Raw genomic sequence first — 23055 nt, 5'->3', positions numbered from 1 at the left:
GAAAACAAGCAAATGGGGGCCTTGAGTGTGTGAGGTATGTGTACATGTGAAGTAGAGTATGTATACGTGTGTGTGTGCGTGTGTGGTTGCAGCTTGTGTGTGTGTGTGTGTGTGCGAGAGGGTTGTCTCCGGTTCTGGGGGCGGTTAGAGCCAAGCTCAGGGCACTTGGAGCCCTTCTTGCTCCCTGTGGAGAGGTGTGCGCCAGTGAGAAGGGAACCAGGGCCTCTGCAGCTGCTCTCCCCACACACACACACACACACACACACACACACACACACACACACACACACACACACACACACACACGTCCATGTTTTACTATATTCTTGGGGACACGTCACTGACATAATGCACTCCCTCATCCCTGACCCTAATTCTAGCCCTAACCCTAAAACCAAGTTTCAACCCTCAAACAGCCATTTAAACTTGTGGGGTCCAGCAGTTTGGTCCCAACAAAGTTGTCGGGCCCTAAAAGTATAAGGGGCTCCCATTTTCTGGACCCAACAAACATAGTGAAACAAGCCCACACACACACAGACACACACACACCTGACATTCACATCTCTCTCATCGCCTCGTCTCTCCGCCTCTCTCACAAATTCTGCCTCGACTTTTCTCTCTCTCTTCATTTTCCACAATCTAACCTAACAAGGTAAAAGAAAGCAGAGACGCTGTTCTGCAGGATGAGTTAGCTATAAGACAAAGAAGAAAACAGAACAAACTACGGTGATAAACTGCACAGAAAAGCAACAGGAACGAACAAAGGAAACTGCATCACATAAAACACATACTGTGAACACAGAATGAATGTGTGTGCTTGGAAACATCAAAGTGTCTTTATTATCTCTTCTCTTTTTCCACCTACTGGCAGATCAGAAACCAGAGTGATCAACACTTTATGAGACTGGCATCCAAGGTGCCGAGGTTTAGAGCTGACAATCAAAACTCTCTCGGTATTCTCAGATCCATTCAGTCCAATAAGGTTTGTTAAGTCTAAAAAGAACTGTATGATTAAATTGAATCTCAGATGCACATGCTCTAAAACGACTCAGAGGCAGAAGGACTCTTCTCCGCACATGCTCTACCGCTCCAAAAATGCAAAGGCATGAGGAAGCCCGCAGCCTGAAGCCTTCCAGCGTATGCGCCAAGTGAGCAACTTTCACAGGAATGAACGGAGTGGTAGTTTTAGTCTGACTTTGGATGGGATTATTTCAAATACAACGGCACATCGGTCCGGAAAATAATCTTTCTACTTTCTCTATCTGAAGTCTATCTGGGGAAATCTGGTTTCTCCCGTACCCTGATGACAGAAACCAGGGTTCTCATTTAATTTCGATTTCTGATTAAATGGCAAATTAAAACATAGAGTTACAGGCCTATTATCTTCTAACAGCTACTGGGAAACAGTTTCCCATTTCACCTGATTTTTAGCTATCAACCAGGCTGTTAAACATCTTTATCTACAGCTTTTCTTTTATTCATGCTGTTTGACAAACTGTTGAGTTTAAGTATTAACGCAAATGTCCATGATTGACTGACTGAGTGAGTGAGTGAGTGAGTGATAGAGTTGAGTGATCACAGTACACCATTGGTCAGCTGGGTGTTTCCCCATTGGCTGTTGCTCTTTCAAAATGAATTGGCGCAAACAGTTTCTATTAGGGGGGATTTCACAGCCTGCAGTGTTGCCAACACATCACTAGATTTAGAAACTTTTTTCAGCAACAAGTCTTGCAACTTTTTGGACAAACCTTAGCTACTTTCAATAGAAGAGAGTTGCCTGTAATGCAAGAGGCACACCTCTCTCTGTGTGAACTGTTCAGTGAGTGACACAAAGGCGGCGCAGCGGTCGAAACTGTATGAGAGACAAAATAAGAAAGTTATTCTGTCGCTTCTAACTTTCTCTCTGAGTGATCATTTTACAAATAAATACAGCTGAAATCACAGCACAGTCTTTGTTTTTATCTTATGTGTTTGGAGATCTTGTAAGACGACGTTGTGGTTATAAAACCAGGATTTTAGCAGCAGCTTGAAAATGGCTTGGGAGTTAACATGTAGTCTCCATAGGCCACGTTTCAGTCACTATTTCAAACTTGTTCCGTTGTCTGACAGCAGAAACAGGAAAACATGTAAATGAGAACAGCTTTATTGGAAATTTGGTGGCATTAAAACATTATATATGAGCACAGAGAGGAGGAGACAAGCAAACAGATATACTGGCTGACACTAGGCAAAATTCAAGTACAAGGCGATGAAATCTTTTACAGCGGTTCCACAACAATTTTCAACCCCATCCTCAATTCCTCACATTGACCATTGACCAGTCCAGCCACATACTAGGGTTTGACCTAGTCTTGTTTACAGGTCTACAGGGACAAAGTTGCTCAAGGACACTTAAGCCAAGCAGATGCCGCTGTCAGGACAGCTTGAGCCCCAGCTCTTGTGTTTGAGAAGCAGCTGAAGGATGCTATCTGAGTTCATGGTTCCAGTTCAAGATCATTTCAGCACAATGTGAATGGCAGAAATAATGAGGGTGGAATCCAGCTTCATTACTGAAATACACTGCAGGGACTGAATACAAAGGAGCCTAAGATGCATCTAGAATCCAGAAGTTCCCTGAATCAGCCCAAAGTAAATCATGGGAGAGAAGAAAAGGAAAATGAGAAAATAACTTAGTATTGACTTTCACAGCAGGACTGTGAGCTGCCTCTCCCTCTGGGTTATTTCTCTGAATTCATTTATGTTTAGTTTAATATTTTATCTTCTCTAGTCTGGGCCTCATGTAGTGGAGAGCCAGTTATGGTGTGTAAATGTGTGTGTGTGTGTGTGTGTGTCCATTTTTCTGTGTAGGAGTGTGAGCTTGTGTGTGCATTACTAACTGTGTGTGTCGGGTCAGGTGTTGAGTGTCTGAGCGAGTACCAGCAGAGCGTAATGGAGACGTGGTGGGAAAGCAGCAGGTCTGACACCAGTGGGCTCCATGATAAATGTGTGCTTTGACAAATGGACCCTAGAAATAATCCCATATATGCACTGATGCTTCCACACACACATGCACACACGCAGTTGGTTCAAATACAGTGGACAGAGTGCAGTTAATGTGTGTGTGCAGTAGTAAGACAATATGAAAGAAAATGGGAGTGGTGGGCGTTTCCTCTTTCCTAAACTCGACTGTATGAACTCCTTGTGATTATCGAAGATGCCATCTTAAAGAAACAAAACTGAAAACAGAAACAAACTGTACTGAAACAATAGCGGCGCCCCTTTCTCCTCCTGACAGCTCATCCACTTCACACAACACCTGACTCCTCCGTGGGCACTGAGCCTCGACAACCAAAAACAAATTCTACATCAAACAGAAAACCGATACAGTACAACAGGGGAAGAAAGGGCCTACAGGTGTCTGTGTGTGTACAGGTGTGTGTGTGTGTGTGTGTGTGTGATACAGCATAGGAGAGCGAGGCTGTGCGAAAATGTGCGGGCATGCACAGGTGTGTGTATACGTCTGGTCCGTCCATGCCGCCACTTGCACAGCAGACATTAACTGCGGACACATGAGGGTATGTTTGTCTCCGGCAGGCATGTTGGCGCATACTTATTGGACCGAGGGTCTGTTTGCAATTTTTTTTCTTTTCTTTCTTATGTGAGAAAACAAGTTGTTATTATTATGACTCAAATGGTGGGTAGAGCTTTTTTGGCACCAGGAAGCGGGGCGGCAGAGAGGAACAATAATGCTCAAAAAATGAAAATAAGTGGAAAGTTGTCTAGTTTCCTTTAGCCAATGCTGACTTTATTAGCTGTCTGTATATGTCCATAAATATTTATAAACAGTGTAAAATTACTATAAAAGCAGACCAGGGGGAAAAAAAACTCCACGCCCTGAAAATGACGGAGGCCCAGTCTTGGTCTGGCATTAATCTCAGAGTCATTAAAAATAAGGGGGAAATTATTAGTGACAGGCTTATGGAATTACATCATGCTTTGGGTCAACAGGTCTCCCCCGAAAGGTATAATAATGGGAGGACCAGAGGTAGACCAATGATATCTGTGGTGCTTTGGTGCAGATTCAGCTCTGTGAAGTTGGCAAAATTGAAATTAGTGCTTTCACCGACAATATGGTGAGTTTGCAACCAAAAAAAGAAGCTGTTGAAATAATGCGTTGGACCCTTAAAACCACAGAGTATAAGTCAAGTGTCTCATAAATATGCAGTTTTCTGGCAGGAACCACCTTTGTCCCAGCCAACCCTCCACCGCCTGCCATTTCACACCATATCTGACATATTAGTGTCTCGTTATGGATTTCCGCCAAAACTTATCTTATTGCGCCAATTAATAATCCAACAGGCCAATGGAGAGGCAGAGTGTGCCAGCAAGCTGATGCCCGCCATCTGATTCAGTTGCCTTTGTAATTGAATTAGCCAAGAAAATCAGGAAATGTGTGTTTGTTTGCACCAAAGATAAATGTTAACAGATAGCAGACAAAATGAGGGGATGATTCTGTGTTGCAGCACGACATCAGCATGTACTGGAAGAGTCAGTCCACACCAGTTTTCTCCCATCACTCAGCAAAACTCTGCAACACTTGTGAAAGAGTATTTCTGACTGTAATGAGCGGGTTTATGCAGTGCGGCGTGACCACAGTTCCCCTTGAATGCTCTTGACCGTTCTGGATGAAACTTCCTGCTTATGAATTAGACTGACATATGTCATTTACACCGTTGTTCCTTACCTTAAATGTAGGGTTGTAGAAACCTCCTGCAACCACTGATCTTCCAAACAGATTTGAACCATTTCCCAAAGACTCAAAAGGTAACATGACCTTTGTCTTTGTAACATCAGAAAGTGAAGCAAAGTGGTCTTTGAGCCACAACAGCCAAAATATTTAGCAACCGAGTGTGTCCAACATTTATACACATGACCATAAGGAATGTGTAACTGCCTAATTATCCCTCATAGTGAACATGTGTGGAAGCACCTGCTTGTAATATACTCCATGTTAGTCATTTAAGCAGGTGTTTCCTCGATTGTATATTACATGACACTCTGTGCTGAATATATTCAAGGAATTTCTGTTTCATCTCCCTACAGCTGCAAAGATACTGTTAAAATACTGCTGCCTAAAGTCATACTATCTGCTTTCTATTTTAAATTTCTTACTGTGTCCGCTTGCATTGAATGACAAGCCGTGTTCCCTTGATGGACTATACTGCATGTCATTATGGTTTCACATTGGTCTTTACACGAAACACACGACAGATACCGGTCTGTATTTTCCTGCAATTTAGAAATGCTTCACAGTACAGCTAGATAACAAGGGCAAATCATTTTGCCTCGTTCTTTTTGACCCTTCCTTCTTCTTTTTGGCTTCAAATTTGTGTCATTCTTTCCTCCTGCACTGTACAACAATGTAGGGTCCATTTATTTTCCAGCGTCCTCACCAGTCGCCATACCTTTACGCCCAGAGAACCCAGAGAACAAAGACCCTCTTCAGCAGTGTTTCCATACAGCTCCAGCCAGGCCTCCTCCTCAACATGTGGATATTAATTGTGATGTACTGTAGGAAGGTTTAATAGACACTAATCTTACTGAGGAGAGGAGAGAAGGGGAGGGAAAGACACTAAATGTGCCTCAAGGTCAGGGAATGAAAAGTCAGGGGTTCTCCGAACTCATTAGGATTCATCCTCTGGACACCAACGGTATCTGTACCAAATCGGATGGCAATCCATCCAATAGTTGTGGAGACGTAGGAAAAGGAAAAGTATGGGACACATCTGGGAACCATGAATGTCTGCACAAGTTTTTATGGCAGTCAATCTAACAGTTGTTGAGATATTTCAGTTCAGACCAAAGCGTTGGACCAACCATCCGACTGACAATAACATCACAGAGCTATGGTAGTTAGGGCTGGATGATACCAATCAAAAACCATATCTCAGCCTATCTTTAGGCTGAATGGCAATACACAACATATATCTCAGTATTCTGTGGTTTAAATGTTCAGTCGTGAAGTCAAAGCCACATGTGAGCACTTTTATCAAAACAGACTGATGAAAATAAAAGACAGGTCTGTTGCAAAAGAATTTATGAGCGAGTGGGGTTGGGTTTGTGCGCAGACGCAAAGGGAGAGTGGGGGGGGGGCAGGATTCGTTGAGAGTGTGAGAGAGGAGAGATGCAAACACAACAATATTGTCTCATCTTATATCTTGTTTGATAATATATCAATATACCTTATAAAGTCCATATACTGCCCTAATGCCAGTAGCGTGGCCACAGAGACAACAAGTTCAAATGCTGAATATAATTTAAAGTCATTAAAATCATAATGCAATCCTTAGCTCCTACAGAGTTTTTTAAGATCTTTCAGATTTCGCCCAAGAACTGAATGTGTATAATCTTCTGTGTAAACAAACTTGTTTTGCTTTTAACCAACTCACCCAGTCTTGGATTCAGCCTCTCAGCTCCGCCATCGTAACATAACCACTAACTTATGGAATGTACTTCTTCAAAATAATTCAGAGGCTCCATTCAAATCTTCCTGCAACCCATCGTTAGGCCCCGCCACTGTTGCCTACAGGCCTTGCATGAGCTCTGCTCAAAGTCTTTTTCTCCTCCTCCGAGCGGGCCATTGTTGTGGGGGCTGATAAATATTTACTCTTCCCAGCTTGGCAGGGAAATGAGTGGGAGGGAGAGGGACCCATTGTGACAGAGGGGTCAGAGATGCTGACAAGCCAGCAGGGTCCTTCCTTCCCCACTGGCACCTAAAGCCCCAATACACTGTTAGGTCTGCACTGGGACAGACCCACTGCCAGTAATGGCTGGGAGCTGGGATGTTTGTGTGAGTGGGTGTGTGATGGAGATGGAGGGGATTGGGGAAAAGAGACAGAGACAGGCAGACAGTCAAGAAGGCGACCACAGAAAGAGACACAGGCCCAGATTTAAAAAAGAAAAAAAGAAAAAAAGAGAGGGTGCTTTTGAAAAGGAGAGCGGAGAAGGTTCCCTTCTGAGAGCTGTTTACATGACAGACCACCAGCAGAACTCACAAGACAATAGAGGAAAGAGGATCTACAACACCAGACAATACCGCCTGAAAGAAAAGAGGCACTGGTGTTATGAATACACACGTCCCTCCAGGCTTCATCTCCCCATTTACCCACTTTTTCGACAAAAGAAACCCAATAGTCATTTTTCCTAGGCAGAACAAAACAGGGCTTTCCCGGGGGAAGCCAAATTTAAATTGTCTATGTTAAAGCAAAAATATTTGTTTAGTTACAGTTCTTTACAAAACGTAAAAAAAGAAAAAAGAATTGCTGCCGGTATAGTGGTCTGTGGGAAATCCTGCAGTGAGGCCTCACAAACCTGAGCCTTCAGGTCAAACCTCTAAACTTCCCTTCACAAGTTCCTGATTAAAAGACAGTGAAGAGAAAAAGGGGAATTTCAATCACAGAGAAAAATAAATCCATGTGTTTGAATATCTGTTACTGAAAAAATAATCTTTCTTGCACACACTCAGACATGCATGTCAGCCAGGCGTCAAACACTAATGTACAGGTGAAGCTTCCTACTACTGTGATCAAAGACTTTCTTTAACAAAACCTCAACAATAAACAGCTGAGACTTGCATTGATCTGAAGCCGTGTGTCTGTGCCTCTCCTTCGTTTATCATTCCCTCGGCCGTTTCCCTGGTTGTAAGATCTGCTTCCTGTCTGAGAGAAGCTTGGAAATGAACAGAGAGTCGGTGAATTAAAGCAAACATTCATCAGACTGTGAACCGAATTATACAAGAGACTGGCAAAACTACACGCTGTCGATCTACGAGAGAAGACAGCAGAAGTGCAGCAGACACTACATCACATAGAGATACAACTTGTGTTCAGAAAATTAAATTGTATCTTGGTGATCTGAGGAGGAGGAAACGAAAGCGTTTGTGCTTCTATCAGAGGCTTTTAGTTTGACAGTAACATAGATGTCAGTAAAGAAAAGCTGAACAGAACTGAAGACTATGTTTAAACTGAAGGTAGCCCAAATCAAACCATTTCACTATTTGCCCCCTATAACTAATTTGCATTCATTCATTCATTCATTCATTCATTCATTAGCCATACTGCTTATCCTTGGGCGCGATACAGCCTGGACAGGTTGCCAGTCTATCACAGGGCTGACATATACAGACAAACAACCATTCACTCTAACGTTCAGTATCTGTATTGGAAACAATTTAAAGTCGGCAGTTAACCTAACCCGCTGGAGGACCCGGAGAGAACCCACCAAGCTGATTGCTGAAAGATTGAAGGAGAAGAGCTGTAATGGAGGTGCTCAGTGGAGGGACGATGAGTTTGTCAAAACCCTACTGTACCTGCCCCTGCACCCTCAGCACAAGCAATAAAGAGACTCTGTATTACAATGTGCATTATGTAACCAGTATTGTGCATCATAACTCACTGCAATAACTTGGCTGGACACAACATCTGGTATGAGCGCAACATCCAACAGCAGAATGAGCGCTGATGATTCTGTGTGCTTCATTAACCTTCCATTCACAGAGCTTACTGTATATTTTTCCTCCAATAACCTCATGAGAGTCGAGCCAGATGGATTATGTCTCACTTTTTTTTTTAAATTATATAACAAGCAGGAAATGCTCTGATATGCTTGTAATACAGCACCGGTAATTTGGGTTCAGTCATTTTCCTTTTGGACACGTCACCATCCATTGCAACTAATGACTGCACAGAAATTGTGATTTTTAAGGTTAATTTATACGTCAGATTTGTTGCCTGGAACTTTAATAAGGCAGAAATATAAAACCAAATAAATTGGTGTTAAATTGGCTAATAGAGTCACAGTTAGCCAATGTATTCATCCAACCCTAATAGTAATAATGTGCTTACAATCCATTTCAGTGTTTTTCCAAATATTTGGAAAATCGAGACTGAGATTTTTAAAACCATCTGTTACTGATAACCAAACAAGACTCTATTGAATTATTCCAAAATGTTTCAACACATCATATTTATTGTCCCTTGATATTAAGATGTGGTTTCATTACACCGGGCGAGATTAATCATAAATCAAACTGTGGACGCATTTCAAGTAAAATCATATTCTGGCTCCAAACTGAGCTTATACACTGATGTCATTTCACTACACCTGCGTCTTGTTATATCGAGGAGTGGTGTTTTCCTAACGCCCGACTAACAATCACATCAAGAACCACAACAGATAATTAAAATCAACAAATCATAAACTTTAATGAAGACATCATCCCGAGCCCTCACAGCTGAAGCTTCTAATGAAGCAAAAAATAAATATATAAATAAATGCGACCGCGCCAGGATGAGGTTATTGGACATGAAACGGCTGCCAGAGGCATCTCCAGACCGACGTACTGTAGTACAGACAAACATCCCCAAACCTTATAAAGACCGCTGGATAACCTGAGGCTTTGGATGATGGAGCAGAAGTCGGTAACAGCTCTCCACGATCAAAGCTAAGAAGGATGTGTTTTGTGTTTGTTGTGTGTATGTGAGTGTGTGTGTGTGTGTGTGTGTGTTGGAGAGGGAGGCACAATGAGCTGGCTGCCAGGCTCAGCCCAAATGTACAGTCAACCTAGTAATCAAGGGTTCCCATGCACGAGACAGTCAACACAGCTGCTAGCGGAGAGCAGGGAGGGTGGATCAGTCGCTGGTTACTGGCACATTCGATTGAGTCAGCGAGCTCACAAACATTAGGATAAATCACGGAAACCCTTTTTACTTTCCCTCTGACCACCTTCCTGTGGTTTTTCAATCAGTCACTTGGTACGTGATGTCTATACGAGGCCAGTCCGTTGTTCAGTGATTAGACGGATCCATCTGAGAATGTTTTGGTGATGGACAGACGCTCAAGTGGGAATGGATCACATGGCCGAATACGAAAAGTGCACGGCTTAAAAAAAAAAGACCGATAAACGCCAAAGTAATCGTAATTTCGCCTACGCCTAACTCAGAGCCAAATACACCATCACCATAGTTAAGCATGTCAAATAGAAGAAAACAGACATGACAGACTTGAAGCCAGAAAATACGTCTTTACGCAGCCTGGCCATCTATTCTGTCAGACGTGCAGGAGACGGATGACCGACAAACGGAAGCGAAACACGTCCTTTGTAGGGAACGCCATGAGACTGTCCTTTAGAACATTATCTAGTAACTGAATTGATCAAGAATCAAGATGTGTGCGTCTGATTTAGTCGCATCACACAGTACATTGGCTTTGTCGTCATTAACCACAGCAGCACATCAGAATTTCAGGATAAAAAGATGTTCTGTCAGTCAGAATTAGGAAAACGCACCGCAGGACCAGAGGAGCGCAGGCAGCACAGCTGACAGAAGTTACGATAGTCTGAAGTTTGATAATCAACAGCTGGATGACCACTACAGTACAGTCTGTAAAAGCATTTACATCGTAGCCAGAGGAACACTGGGATTTTTGAGGCCAATACCAATATCAATATTTAAGTTTGTGACTCAGGAGCATTTTACATTGTATTGCAAGTGTTAAGTGTTAATAAACACCCACTAATATCAGTATATTTTTTTGAATACATCAATTCTTGGCTCCTTTACCAACTAACTTAAATTACTTCCCCTATTCAACCTTCACTGTGTCATTCACTGCAATTTTGGTCTATTTAATTACAGCCACAATTTGCTGCAGGAAATGATGACACTCAAAGGGGAGAACACATGCAGAGGAAAATGTACTGGAAAATTGCTGTACACACATCACCAAAATATTAAGTAATTAACAAATATTGTTAGCAGATTTTCACTTTCTGACCTGATGAAGTGAGCTCTGGAAGAAGGTCAGTGTTTACTTCCTCTGGGGCTCTAAGAAGCTTTTCACAGGCTATGAAATCTATTAAAGGGAGAGTCTGAGCAGCTGCGGGCAGCAGAAGTTGGGCTGTCCATGTTACAAAGCAGCCACAGCTGTTTTATTCTAACTCTTCTGCAAATTCACCCACGATACACACACACCACACACACACACACTCACACACACACACACACACAATGATCCCACACAATAATAAATGAAGCCAGGCACGCACACATTACACACTCAAACCTTTACACGCATCTGTACACTCGCAAACCTGTTCGCATGCACGCTGCTGAAGACTAAAGCACCCATTTTACGCATAGGTGCACACACAGACGCACACACAAACACACACACCAGTCTGTGTTCCCGACATCCGAACATGACAAGGCAGCCAATGTGAAAGAATGAGGACGGAGGACAGGCTGGCGTCCAAGTTGAACCTGCTGAGACTCTGAGCAGAGAGAGTTGTTGGCTGACTGACACGGCCCTGAAAGCCTTTCAGCAGGTCAGGGCAGAACGAACCAGAAAGACTGAGTGAGTGTGAGAGAGAAATGTGTGTGTGTGTGTGTAACTGGGTTAGTGAGAGAAGTGTGTTTAGTGCTGGTGATTACCTGTGCATGCAAGGCTGCTCTGCTGCCTGAGTTTAGATATATACTTCAACATGAGGTCATGTGTTGGACAGAGTAACAGGACAGAGTTCACCCTCAACTGTTGATACTATTTTTCTTGGTGGGGATAATTTGTGAATAGTTGTACACCATCACACAGTGCTGTAGCCACAAATCATCCAAACAAACCTGTTTTGAGAGGAAAATTTCCCTCAATTCCCGCATTGAAATGGGCCGAATTTCATTAAAACAATACAAAACCCATCGTCATTAAAGAGTGGTTGAGAGATGCATGTTTTCCAGATACAAACTACTTCTTCCCAGAATATGAATCCGTCTTAAACGGTCTTTGAGAGCATGAGGGCACTGTGAGCTATGAGCCGTAGGTAAACACCTTTAACTTGCTCGCTGACCCAGTTGTAGCGAGGTGAAGAACAAACATCCTCACCTTTTACCGGAGGCTTGTCTGGACTCGCCAGACTGAGGCCCAGGGTGAAAGGAAGAGGACCGGCAATAGGTGCTTCACTCTCTCACAGTCACCGACTCCTTTGCATTTTTTCTTTATTAGGCTGCTTGTGATTAAGGGACACAGATTAAAGCATGGTGACTTTTCTACTCTGATGTTCTGATGAGCTCTGGAGGATTGGGTTGGTAATAAATCTTTTTTCAATGGGAGGACAGAGTAACATAAAGATCAAGACAGAATGGGTTTGCCTTGAAATAAAAACAAATCAGAAGCCCTGTTTTAAACATGGGTTTCAGCTTTATTGTGGATAATGCTATTTAAGTAACCTTACAAGGCAGCTGGATTTCTCCCACGAGAGAATCCATTTTGTCAGGTTCCAAGATACTGGCCTGTGGCCGAACCACAGTGGTTCAAATCAATGAGCGTCCTATTCGGGAGGAACTACTGGCAGCTACGGGCGTGTCGTTGGTGTGACGAGAGCGACAAGCAGTTGCTGTTCGTTAACAGCGATAGCGGCTCTGAAAGAGGTTAGCATAGATGCTGCTATAGCATCAGTTATATCAGAGCTGGAGAGTATTTCTTCATCGAAAGAAAAGCAGAGAGCAACACTGAAGAAGAACTATTCGTTCTTCTCCTGACTGGCTTTGGCAAGAGTTTAATTCACCATCTGCCGCTAAAGGAAAAAAATGGGAAGGATACAGAATCTGATTGGTTGAAGTTAGCCCATAATAGACAGTGATAGATGGTTCATCCAATCACCTGCCAAGTTTTTTTGAAAGTGTCTTCCCTTTTCCAAACAGTTTCCAATGAGGCCTCTGTGTAACAAGCCGTCCAAGGAGAGTCACAAAAGCCATGAAAACAGCTCCAATACAACACCATGTATCAGTTAATACATTATTTGTATGCTAACATACAGGTAAAGTGTTTACCACGTTCCCCATCTTAGTTCAGCATGTTAACATGCTAACATTTACTAATCAGCACTGACCACAAAGTAGAGCCGAGGCTGATGGGAAAGTCAGCGTTGCAGGTATTTAGTCATAAACCAAAGTACTGGACAAAGGGAAACTTGGACCTGATGATGCAGCTAGATGAAAAGTTAAGTGATCCCACTGTTAGCACGGCTATGAAACATCCTCTTGCCACCGATGTGGATAACTGATTAGCAAGTACTTGAAAATATCAGTTAAAAGGGAGACATGTATCATTCTCTTAACAAATAAATAAATAGCAATATAATATATCTCAGACTGATCAGCTCAACGATTTTACTCCAGAGTTTCTCCTGTAAATTCCATTCAACTAAGCCAGGAATCATTCTACAGGTTGCTCTACTTCACAATTCTCTCTTTATTCATTAATAGCACACTGCTGCAGTGCTGCTCAAGTCAACTTGAGTTAGCAGACACAAAAGACCTCATAGGGCGTGCAAAATTAGGTCAGACATGTCTGACAATATCCGTTCAAAGCAAGTGTCAACACTGAGTATTAAGGGAAGCAAGATATGTGGAAAGGTCTATTACCTAGTGGAAAAGATACTATATGATGTTCTGCTCTGCTCAGTGACAAGTGATTTTTGAACAGTGTATTTACCTGTAGGATGACAATGGACCATGCTCTGCAGCTATTCATGCGTTCAGGCTCTTGAAGTCCCCAGAGAAACAGGTAAATCTGTGGACACAAAGGAAATATTCATTTTTAACTTTTCAAGATACATTAAAATCACAATTAAGACCCAGACTGGGCAATATTTCTGCCATGGGTACATCTGTACCTTAAATGGGAAAAAAAACTTATTGCCAATTTTCCAAAAAAAAAAAAAAAAAAATCCCTTGGAAGAAACCAATTCAAAACTTTCCAGTTCCAGAGTCTGGCCTATGTTGTTTTAATTGGCAGATAATACAGAACAAAGACTGAGAACGTGTTCAATAGGAGCTGCCAGGGACCTCACACACGTTCAAAAGAAAAAAAAAAACACCAAAACCAAAACCCAGACAAACGCACATATTCACTGACGTCAAGATGGCTGCCTCCTTTTTCTCAAGTTTGTTTTGATGCAGCTTCAGTGTTATTTTTTTTCCTTTTAACCAGTTTCGATGTCATTTAAACTGAAGACCAAAGAACTTTTTCTTTAGTCTTGTTCTAATTGAGAGCGGTGACTAATTAATTCTGTGGACTGAGTGGGGCGATAACCTGTTGCTGCCTGGAACGATTCTCTGGAAGCTGAAACCAGAGGATTGTATCTTGGAAAGAAAGAACTTTCTCTGGACTTTTTCTCATGGAGGAGAATCCCTTACTATGACCGAGGGCAAAAGGGTCTGAAAATTACATTTGAAAACACTGTGAGAAGTTTTTTTTTTCAGCCACGTGGAAGAGTTTCCTGAAAACTTTATCTGTGCCAAGTGCGATAAAATACGGTACAATAAACGATGCAATGCTAAGTCAAATGACAGAGCTAAGCGTTATTTTTCAATCTTCAATTGGAGCAGCTGCCATGGGAAATCTCGGCACTCCTTGCATCAGCTCTCCCAGTTCAAGAGCAAAGTGCGGAAACACTGGCTGTGGAGCACTTTCCACCACTGACCTCTGACACTGCAGCTCCAGCTAAGGGACGCTCAGCGGGCTCCTGTTCCACACCATGCCCCAAGGAGCCTCCGTGGAAATGGGTTGGCGGCGACAAAGGCAAGTGGGAAAGACGGAGGGGAAGTCCCCCACCCACTACAATCTCATCCAGAAGTCAGGCTGGAAAACTGTTCAACAGTTCTGAACCCAGACTTTTACCATGATCGCCTGCATCCCAACCACTGGGGCTCTCAGATACTCACCCACAAAATACTCACAATGACTTCTTAACTCACCCATCCATATCTAATCTATAAACCACACACGAATACACTCATTTTGAATTTGCAGGACAACCACAAATTAACATGGCTCTTTGTAACATAAAAAGTCCTTTTAGGTCAATGACTTGATCTTTGACCAGAACTTGGACTTGGTCTTTTTCTTGCCGAGACCTGGCACCTGCCACACCATAATGAAGCCTGTCCACCAAGCTGTATTTTCTCCTATTCATCCAGAGTGGAAAAGAAGGGTGGAGGGACAGCTGCAGTCCATAGACAGACTCAGACAAATTCAGCATCCTTTCCTTACAGTAACTGTGCATAGGCAGGATCTTTCCAGTATAGAGAATTATGATGCTATTGTCTACCAAGAGTTGCATTAGGTGGATTACTGTCATTTGTAACTGCAATTGCGGCAATGCGCCGATGTGGTGGCACTGTATTATAATCAGAACAGTGCATCAGGAAAGGTGCTGCCGAAACTGCTGATGAGGAAGAAAAGAGCTTTTCATTTGCATCCAAGCACATCCAGTTTCTGAATGTTTCCTAAATTAACCAATCAGCATCTGAATAATGAGGGAATGTGAAACAGATTTTACAGAAACAGATATTAGATAAAGACTATACAGACTATGTTTTTTACATTTTGTAAGAATGACAAAACTAGAAACAAATTAGATTTTTTTTAAAAATCATAGAAAATTTTCTCAGTCAGCCAAATATTAGCTGAAATATTCAACTGGTAGAGATTTTTTTTTTAAAAGGCAGCAAAGGTTTGTTGTAAGGCTGAAGGAAAAGATTATCTTATGTGGGTATAGGTGATGATTTGACAGGTGATGAAAAGAGGAGATAAGAGGGTTTGAAAAGACTGGCAGACTATATCCCCCTGCCCGCGACGCCAGTCCAGGAAAGAACAGGTAGCCTGATAACAAGGTTGTGATATGTCCTTGAGCATGTCTAATGGCCCTGCAGAACAGGAGGCCATTCAAGCCCAACATATGGTCCACATCACCAATTACCAAGGTGTGCGTCGATAGGGAGAAGATGAAGAGAGTGGTAGCCACAGAGGGAGTTTAAATATGGACAGATGAGGAGGGGGAGGACTTTTAGCCAATTTAGAGTAACAACCTCAGGTCAGAGGGACGTATTTAACTCAGCACAATGGCTCAAAGTTCCTCCCCAGACTCCCTGTCTCAAATAGTGGAAGTGTAGACACCTAAATTTCTCAAATCAAAAAAAAAATAAAAGCATTTGCACATAGACAACATAGTATTGAGAGTTGCCTCAGCAGAAGAATAAAAACAGCTCAAATCGTCATATTTTTTACTTCTTGATATACGTAAGGCAAGCATGTAATACAAGCTTGTACTAAAATGACTTTTTAATCAAGAACATGTTCCCTATTCTTTATTTTTTCTTCAGATATGACTTTATGCTCCATGCATGTCGAGTGTTGACTATGTGTCCCATGTGGTCTGTATTACAAGAAATGTAAGGGAATGTTATTAACTTCTCACAAGGAAATAAATCCAGTTTTACATCACTGACACAGACACTGAGGTACAACAAAACAATATAGATGACCCTTGGCTAGTCAACTGCTAGCCGCTGCTTCTTTCAAGATGGTTGTTGTATTGGTTTTGCTTTGAAAGGTTTGAATAGTTTCTCATGAGAAAGAAAACCTTTGAATGTTAAGTAGAGTACATGAGATAAACTGTTGCCTGCAGTGGAAAATGGGAAAAAAGCATGACCCATTAAAAGGTCCCATATAGTATAAAGTGAGATTTCCATGTCTTTTGATTATAAAGCAGGTCTAGATTTTATATTAATACTGTGAAAGTATCAAAGCCTCGGTCCACAGAGAAATGCACACAGCCTGTATTCAGAAACTGAGCCTTAAAACCAGCTGTTAGGACTTCCTTAACTTTGTGATGTCACAACAAAGCAGTCACCTGTCTCAGCCATGCCCTAAGCCCCGAGTGTTTACCTGAAAACTGCTATATTTTTATTTGAGAGAGGTTAAGAGAGAAGTCTGAGAGGGGAGATGTAAAATTACATTGAGATGGTTTTTGGTTCTTAAAACCACAAATATATCTTCTTATGGATCAACACTTCAAAATAAAACAGTGTAAAGTGTAAATTATGGGACTTTTTAAGTTTTGAGGATGAGGAGGGGGCAAGAAGAAGGTTTACAAGGTTCAGGATAATGTAGAAGTCCACCTCTAACTTCGTAAGTGTTGCTTACTATGTGTGACAATAGTGTGTTGCAGTGGAAAAGCCAAGGCTTTGATGCCGATTCAGTCCCAGAAAAACCGAGGCTGACCCAAATTAATTGGTGTACAACCATCTTGCAGACAATTCCCGTCTACCCCAGGTCAGTGGTAGGCCCAGGCCAAACATGCATGCCCCAATTAATCCAATGGCTCGAGTCACAGTCCGCTCTCATTTCCAAAAGACTCACTCAAATAAGGGGGAATTCAAGTCCAGGAATCTCCCTCCTGAAGCCAAACTCCCTTCAAAACTTTAAAACTGAAGGCAGAGACATTAAGGTTTCACAAGAAGAGGGTTAGGCTGAAAGGAACTACTCCCCAAATTCCTACCTTTCCACAATTCTGAAAATGTTCCCTTTGAGCCTGTGAAGACACAAACAATCTGTTGATTCAGTGGCAGAATCCTTTCCCCTAAGCCGCTATTTGCTTTAGCAGCGATGACACAAGGGGAGGAATTTGAGCAATGCCTGTGTAACATAGACTCATTTCCTCTGAGTGAGAGCCATCTCCAGACAGACAAGACATCACTGAAGTCTGGTTTATTCCTGCGCCTCTGGCTCCGGGTTAGCAAGAGTCCTGCAGACACGTTATACACTGATGTCTCTATGTCGAGGGACACTCGTCACTGTCATACGCATACACTCACATATACAGCCAGGCTAACCATTCATTCATTCACCTATTCATAACCAGAGGCAAACATGTAATGACATGACGCATTCATACATGGAAACACGTTCAATCAGACATAAAACTATATTTTCCAGTGACCTCACCAGACTCAACAAGGATGAAAGCCCTTCACTCGTCACTTATTTATTTTGTCTGAATAATGAGTGGCACCCAATCATTACCTATCGAGACGATAAATTCATCTGCAGGAAGACGCTAACTATGTTTGAGCACACCGTAATCCCTCCTCTTTCATTAGTTTCAAAGATCATTTTGAGTTGTACTTTGAAGGAACGACAAACTGCCTATAGGATTCCAAAAGGCTTACTGTCTCATTCTGTACAAATGCAAGTCTCTTCCAATGGCAAGGGGATCAAAGCAGCTTCATAACTGCGCCACTTTCAAGTAGAAAATGAAAAGCGTGAAAAGCCAGAGCACGCTCTCTCGGCAATGGGATCAACTCAAACTCAAGCAGCCTTGAGAAAACTTTGCTCATTCAATAGGGGATCAATGCCAAGAATTATTGTGGCGCTTTGCCATCCACACTCTTTCTCCCTTTCTCTCTGGCCCTTCCCTGATATTTTCCATTGGCAAGTCGACGATGTGTCATGAATTTACATGCTGGTAAAATGCTACGTGTTGTTTAAAAAGCACTGAAGGATGCCCCTTTTTCTCAAGTGCTCCAAAGTCAAGGAAAAAGAGAAATGGAACGGGCTGTGCAAGCAGATTAGCAATCTTTGCACTTCATGGATGCCGGCCAAGAAGTATGTACCCGGCTCCTCTCTCTACTTGTGTCTTTTTTCAGCTGTTCGATTTCATGCCAGATATGTAAAGCACACAGGAGCAAGTCAATTCAAAAAAAAAAAATTAAGCTGGTATCAAATAACATAGGGATATCAACATGGGAGATCTCCAGTGATGAAAGCAGTGGCGGAGAGAGAGAGAGAGAGTCGGGAAAGGCAACAGCGAGACCAAAACAGGCTACGGTAATGTGGACTAAACAAATTAAATGATCACAGGATGAAGGAGTTGGGGTTAAAAGGGATGAATGAACTTGAAGAGTAAAGTCAGCCCTCAGAGTTAAGCCGATTACAAACTACACAAGCCGCCTGACTGAACTTACCTTTATAGACTTTTGCAATAGTTTGATCAAAGTGCTAGAGGTAAAAAAAAAAAATTAAAAAAAAAACACAGATGAATACCCACATCTGCAAGCAAGTGCACATCCACCCACATACACACCTGTCACCTCATTCTTGTGTGGGTGAATCACTCACTCTAGTGCTATTTAAACATCTTACCCAGATAAAGAGAAGAGCATGTCTGTAGAAGCAGCGTTTCAGAGATCACAAAAGAGCTGGTTGTTTGGAAACTGGGTGCTAGGTAAGACTCAGCGATAGGTCAACAAGACACTGGCTTGAGGCCTTAGACACAAGGAAATGTGTAATCCGATATCATCAATCAATTAATTATTAACACGCAGCTATTTGCAAAGTTTACCTTGAATCATCTTACCTAAATCAATTTTCAGACAAAAGCACCATCTCAAAGAACTCGTAGAAACTAGTGCCCTGAAACCTGGAGAGAAACGGTCATGGAGATTTGTCTTGTTTATAGTTGTGATTTTTCCAGTGAAATGACAAATGGGCATCAGAGCAGGCCCGGAGCACACAACACGGCCGCCTTACAGCTGTTCCTGTGTGCCTTACTACGGGCACTGTTTGTGTTCCCAGGAGAGGTGGACAAAGCGCTTCCAGGTCGCCCGCTAACCTGCCTTCTCATTACCAAAGGTCACCCTGCTGGAACACAATGCTGACCTCTCATGCCAAAGGTTACTCGGAGAAGAGGAGGTTGGGGAAGAGGAGGAGGGGAGGGGATTAGGAGGAGAGAGAGAGGAGTGGGGCAGATGAGCAAGTGTTAGGACTAAGAACAATCCCTCCTGTCTCACCCCTCACTTTCATTTAACCTCATCATCCATCTTGGGACTCACATTCTTAGTTCTTCCCGGATTCACGCTGTTGTGTCGCCAATAATCTTGACCTTTTTTGAGGCACTTCTTGTGGGTAAAACCAGCAAATACTCAGTTGTAAATTCTACAAACGGGGCCTCTTTAAGGCTTTAATGTAAGCGTTTCCTTCTATCACTCCCTCCTGATCTCAGGTTAATGTATGGCATTTGGCACAGGCTGGGGTGAGTGCCTATAGATGGCATTGCTCTTAGATCACAGCAAGCTCATTAGCTCTGGCCCGCTGTTGCATTCACTCAAACTAGACCAAAGACGTGATAGGGTGGAAAGTCAAAGAGGGCAGGGGGAGGGAGGTGGGTGAAGAAACAGATATGTTTCCTTGGATAAGGCAGAGGCTAATAATGACTTCCTGTATTTAGCTGAAAAACAAAACAGAGAGGCACCATGGACGATGGTGCGAACAAAAGTGCTATCCAAGAGGACGCAATGTAATCCATCGTTATGGTTACATACAGTAGACATGAGGATGACGGGGTTGGGTAAATGTTGGGGGTTACAACATCTGGATCTCATACTACATGCCTCTGGAGTTTCTGACAGTCTTCCTCTCAAGTGAGCAACAACCCCCTCTCCGTCCATCCACGCTGCTCCCTCCCCCTCATGTTTGCTTCTTCCTCCTTCCCTTTTCTCCGTCCTCCATCCTTCACCCTGCTCCTTCAGGGCCATGTGAAAACTCCCAATTACCAGAAACACGAGAACTGCTAACGACTGAACATGAACTTGGAATATGCAAAACACAGGAGCCCTTAACAAGAGCCATGCTGAAATGTGATTGAATGCGTCAGCAGGTCGTAAAATGCCCCCCTCAAGATCAATGTAATTATGAAAGCTTTACGTGAAGGACTTTCCGGACTGGGCAGTGACCGGCGACAGGAGGAGGAGGGTGCTGCCAGCATTATGTTCCACCAACAGAGACCCCTTTTAACCCAACAAGTGGAGAACAAGCGAGGTCTTCCAGCTGCCTTCCATCAGCAGCTATAATAGACGAGGGAAAAGAAAGACAGGACGAAAGAAAAGAGGTTTGTAACACCTGCAGCAGGGTGCCAGCAAACATTCCTTGGTCCACCGGCCCCTTGGTGATGCACTCTATAAATCCTTGTGATTAGCTACAGTAGCGGGCCTAAGTGCCACTTAAATCAAACCCCAAAGGGGAAGTTGTTGTGACCTCCATGCTTTAGAAATGTAATTTAGGCTCAGGTGATTATTACTTAAACAAAGCTAGTTCTGTTTCTCTAATAAGAGAGGATGGAAGAAGGAAGGGTGTGATGGAGGTGTATCAGAGGGAGAAGTGAGCGTGACAGCAGGTTTGCAATAATAAGCCATTATGTGAGGGATTCATGAGAATTAGGAAAAATAAGTACCTGTTATGAAGCCATTAAGGAAACATCAACTAATAGGAAGTCCATTATGTTTTAGTATTCTGGGAAGACTACACAACAAAACAAGACACAGATGTGTGTATAGGAGTAAAGCCAATGTTTTCATATAGTTGATGTGGAAACTGTATAGTTTGGGGTTTTGTGGTTTTGCTCTGAAATCAAAAGCTACACCTTTCCATCCATCATGTTTTCAAAGTATCTCCCACTGGACAGCATCTCCAAAAAGTGACAGCGAAGATGAAAAGGCCGTTTTTTACGCTGTAAATCAAACTGAAAGCACGTCACTGAAAAATCCACCGATCCATGACATGCTGGAGTAATCACAACATTAACCTGAACCAGAGTTAGTCACTGAATGAGAAGGTGATCGACCCCAGAGACAAACGCTCCACAAATCACAATTAAGTCCAGCAAATGAAGCAGCGGGCCCGACTGAAGCACGCGGTCCCCAGAGGTCTATAAACCTGCTGTGCTTACGGCAACAGAAGGGATGGCACAGCTCAGGTCAAAGCTGCCAAGGTATTGTTGACAGCTGACAGAGACCAGACCCAGTGTACTCTGGAACTTGTAAGAGTGCAACCAGTATTTCTACGTACTGTCTGACAGCAGAATTATTCTCCAACATCATTAACAAAACACTACTGCTTCTAGACTCCTGTAAATAATAACTTGCTATAACTCATTTTTCTTATCGTTTCTCCAGTGATAACATGCAGTATAAACCAGGTGATAGTTATATCATCTTCAATCCACTTCAATCAACAAACATGTTTTGATAATGGCAGTCATAATGAGAATGCAAAGTGGCACACACAGCTTTCTTAATCTTAAATTTTGGGCTCAGCTATTGAGGCAAAGTCAGTCAGTCAGTCAGTCAGTCAGACCACTTTAAGCCACTTGCAGTCAGAGCATTAAAGACTTCTACAGTGTGTATAACATACTGCATAGCATAATAAATCTACATACAGTATAAACACACACACATACAGTATATAGCATGCTATGCAGTATGTAACTGGACCGGTCTGACATCAAACGTTGATCCTTCATCTCAAACGCACAAAAACACACAACTAATAAAACAGAAAGCATGTGTTAAAAAATTACAAGGAGAGGCACACAAGGCCATCTTTACAACTGAGCATTCATTCACACACACACACACACACACACACACACACACACACACACACACACACACACACACACACACACACCCATCTGTAGTCGAACACTACGCAGTGAAACGCTCTTGACTTGGCCTTGACAGCTGAGGACATCCTGTGAGAGGGCTCACGTCTGCGCTGGCAGCCCGGGATGATCAAGAGTAGAGTCCTGCAGGGTGACGTAAAACTTGGACATCGTTGCCAAGAGTGCATTCATCTGTACATGTATGGGCTCTGATGCTCTCAGAGAGGGAGCTATCTGGCTTCAAGCCCGGTGTGCTAATAGGCCTCGGTGTCTAAAGAGGACAGGAACAAACTGACTGGTCCTAAGTCCAAAGCCTTTATTACATGGAGAAGGTTTAATTAACTGGAAATTGATTATGTCCAACTTTGCTACACATCCCATTAGTAAGAGACGTTAAACACTAGTCTTGTTTAAGTGATATTTTTATTAAATCCAACTGACACAGCGAATCAGTGAATAAGATCCACACCCATTTCATTAAAAATTGACATTTCTGATCCAAACATTTTTTGTCTGGTGGGTCTTGTTGTATGAAAACTCCAGCGCAGAGGAAATTACACATTTTATGTTTCCAGTAAAAAAGCAGCTTGTTTGGAACAAATGGGAGGACTAAGTATTTGGCATGAGCAGAGAAATCACCATGAGAAAACTAAAACCTACAGAAAATACGGTAATTGACACAGTGTTTGCCAAGTGATCTCTGGGAAGTGCAGTGTTAAAGCAACACTTACTGCCAAATATTG

General features: G+C 42.6%; 1 protein-coding gene across 2 annotated transcripts in view; it reads right to left on the bottom strand.

Moving 5' to 3' along the window:
* disp1 (dispatched RND transporter family member 1) overlaps window positions 1-23055 on the bottom strand; it is a 79964-nt gene that overhangs the window by 41338 nt on the left and 15571 nt on the right. For both annotated transcript variants that reach the window (XM_022767369.1, XM_022767376.1), the window contains one exon: window positions 13525-13602. The gene's annotated coding sequence lies outside the window, so the exon portion shown is untranslated. The remainder of the gene's footprint in view (window positions 1-13524; window positions 13603-23055) is intronic.

The sequence above is a fragment of the Seriola dumerili genome, unplaced genomic scaffold, assembly GCF_002260705.1.
Source record: "Seriola dumerili isolate Sdu_G_001 unplaced genomic scaffold, Sdu_1.0 BDQW01000025.1, whole genome shotgun sequence".
Classification (NCBI taxonomy): Eukaryota; Metazoa; Chordata; class Actinopteri; order Carangiformes; family Carangidae; genus Seriola; species Seriola dumerili.
Note: the sequence above shows the minus strand (reverse complement) of the source record. Positions and strands in the feature narration are given on the sequence as shown.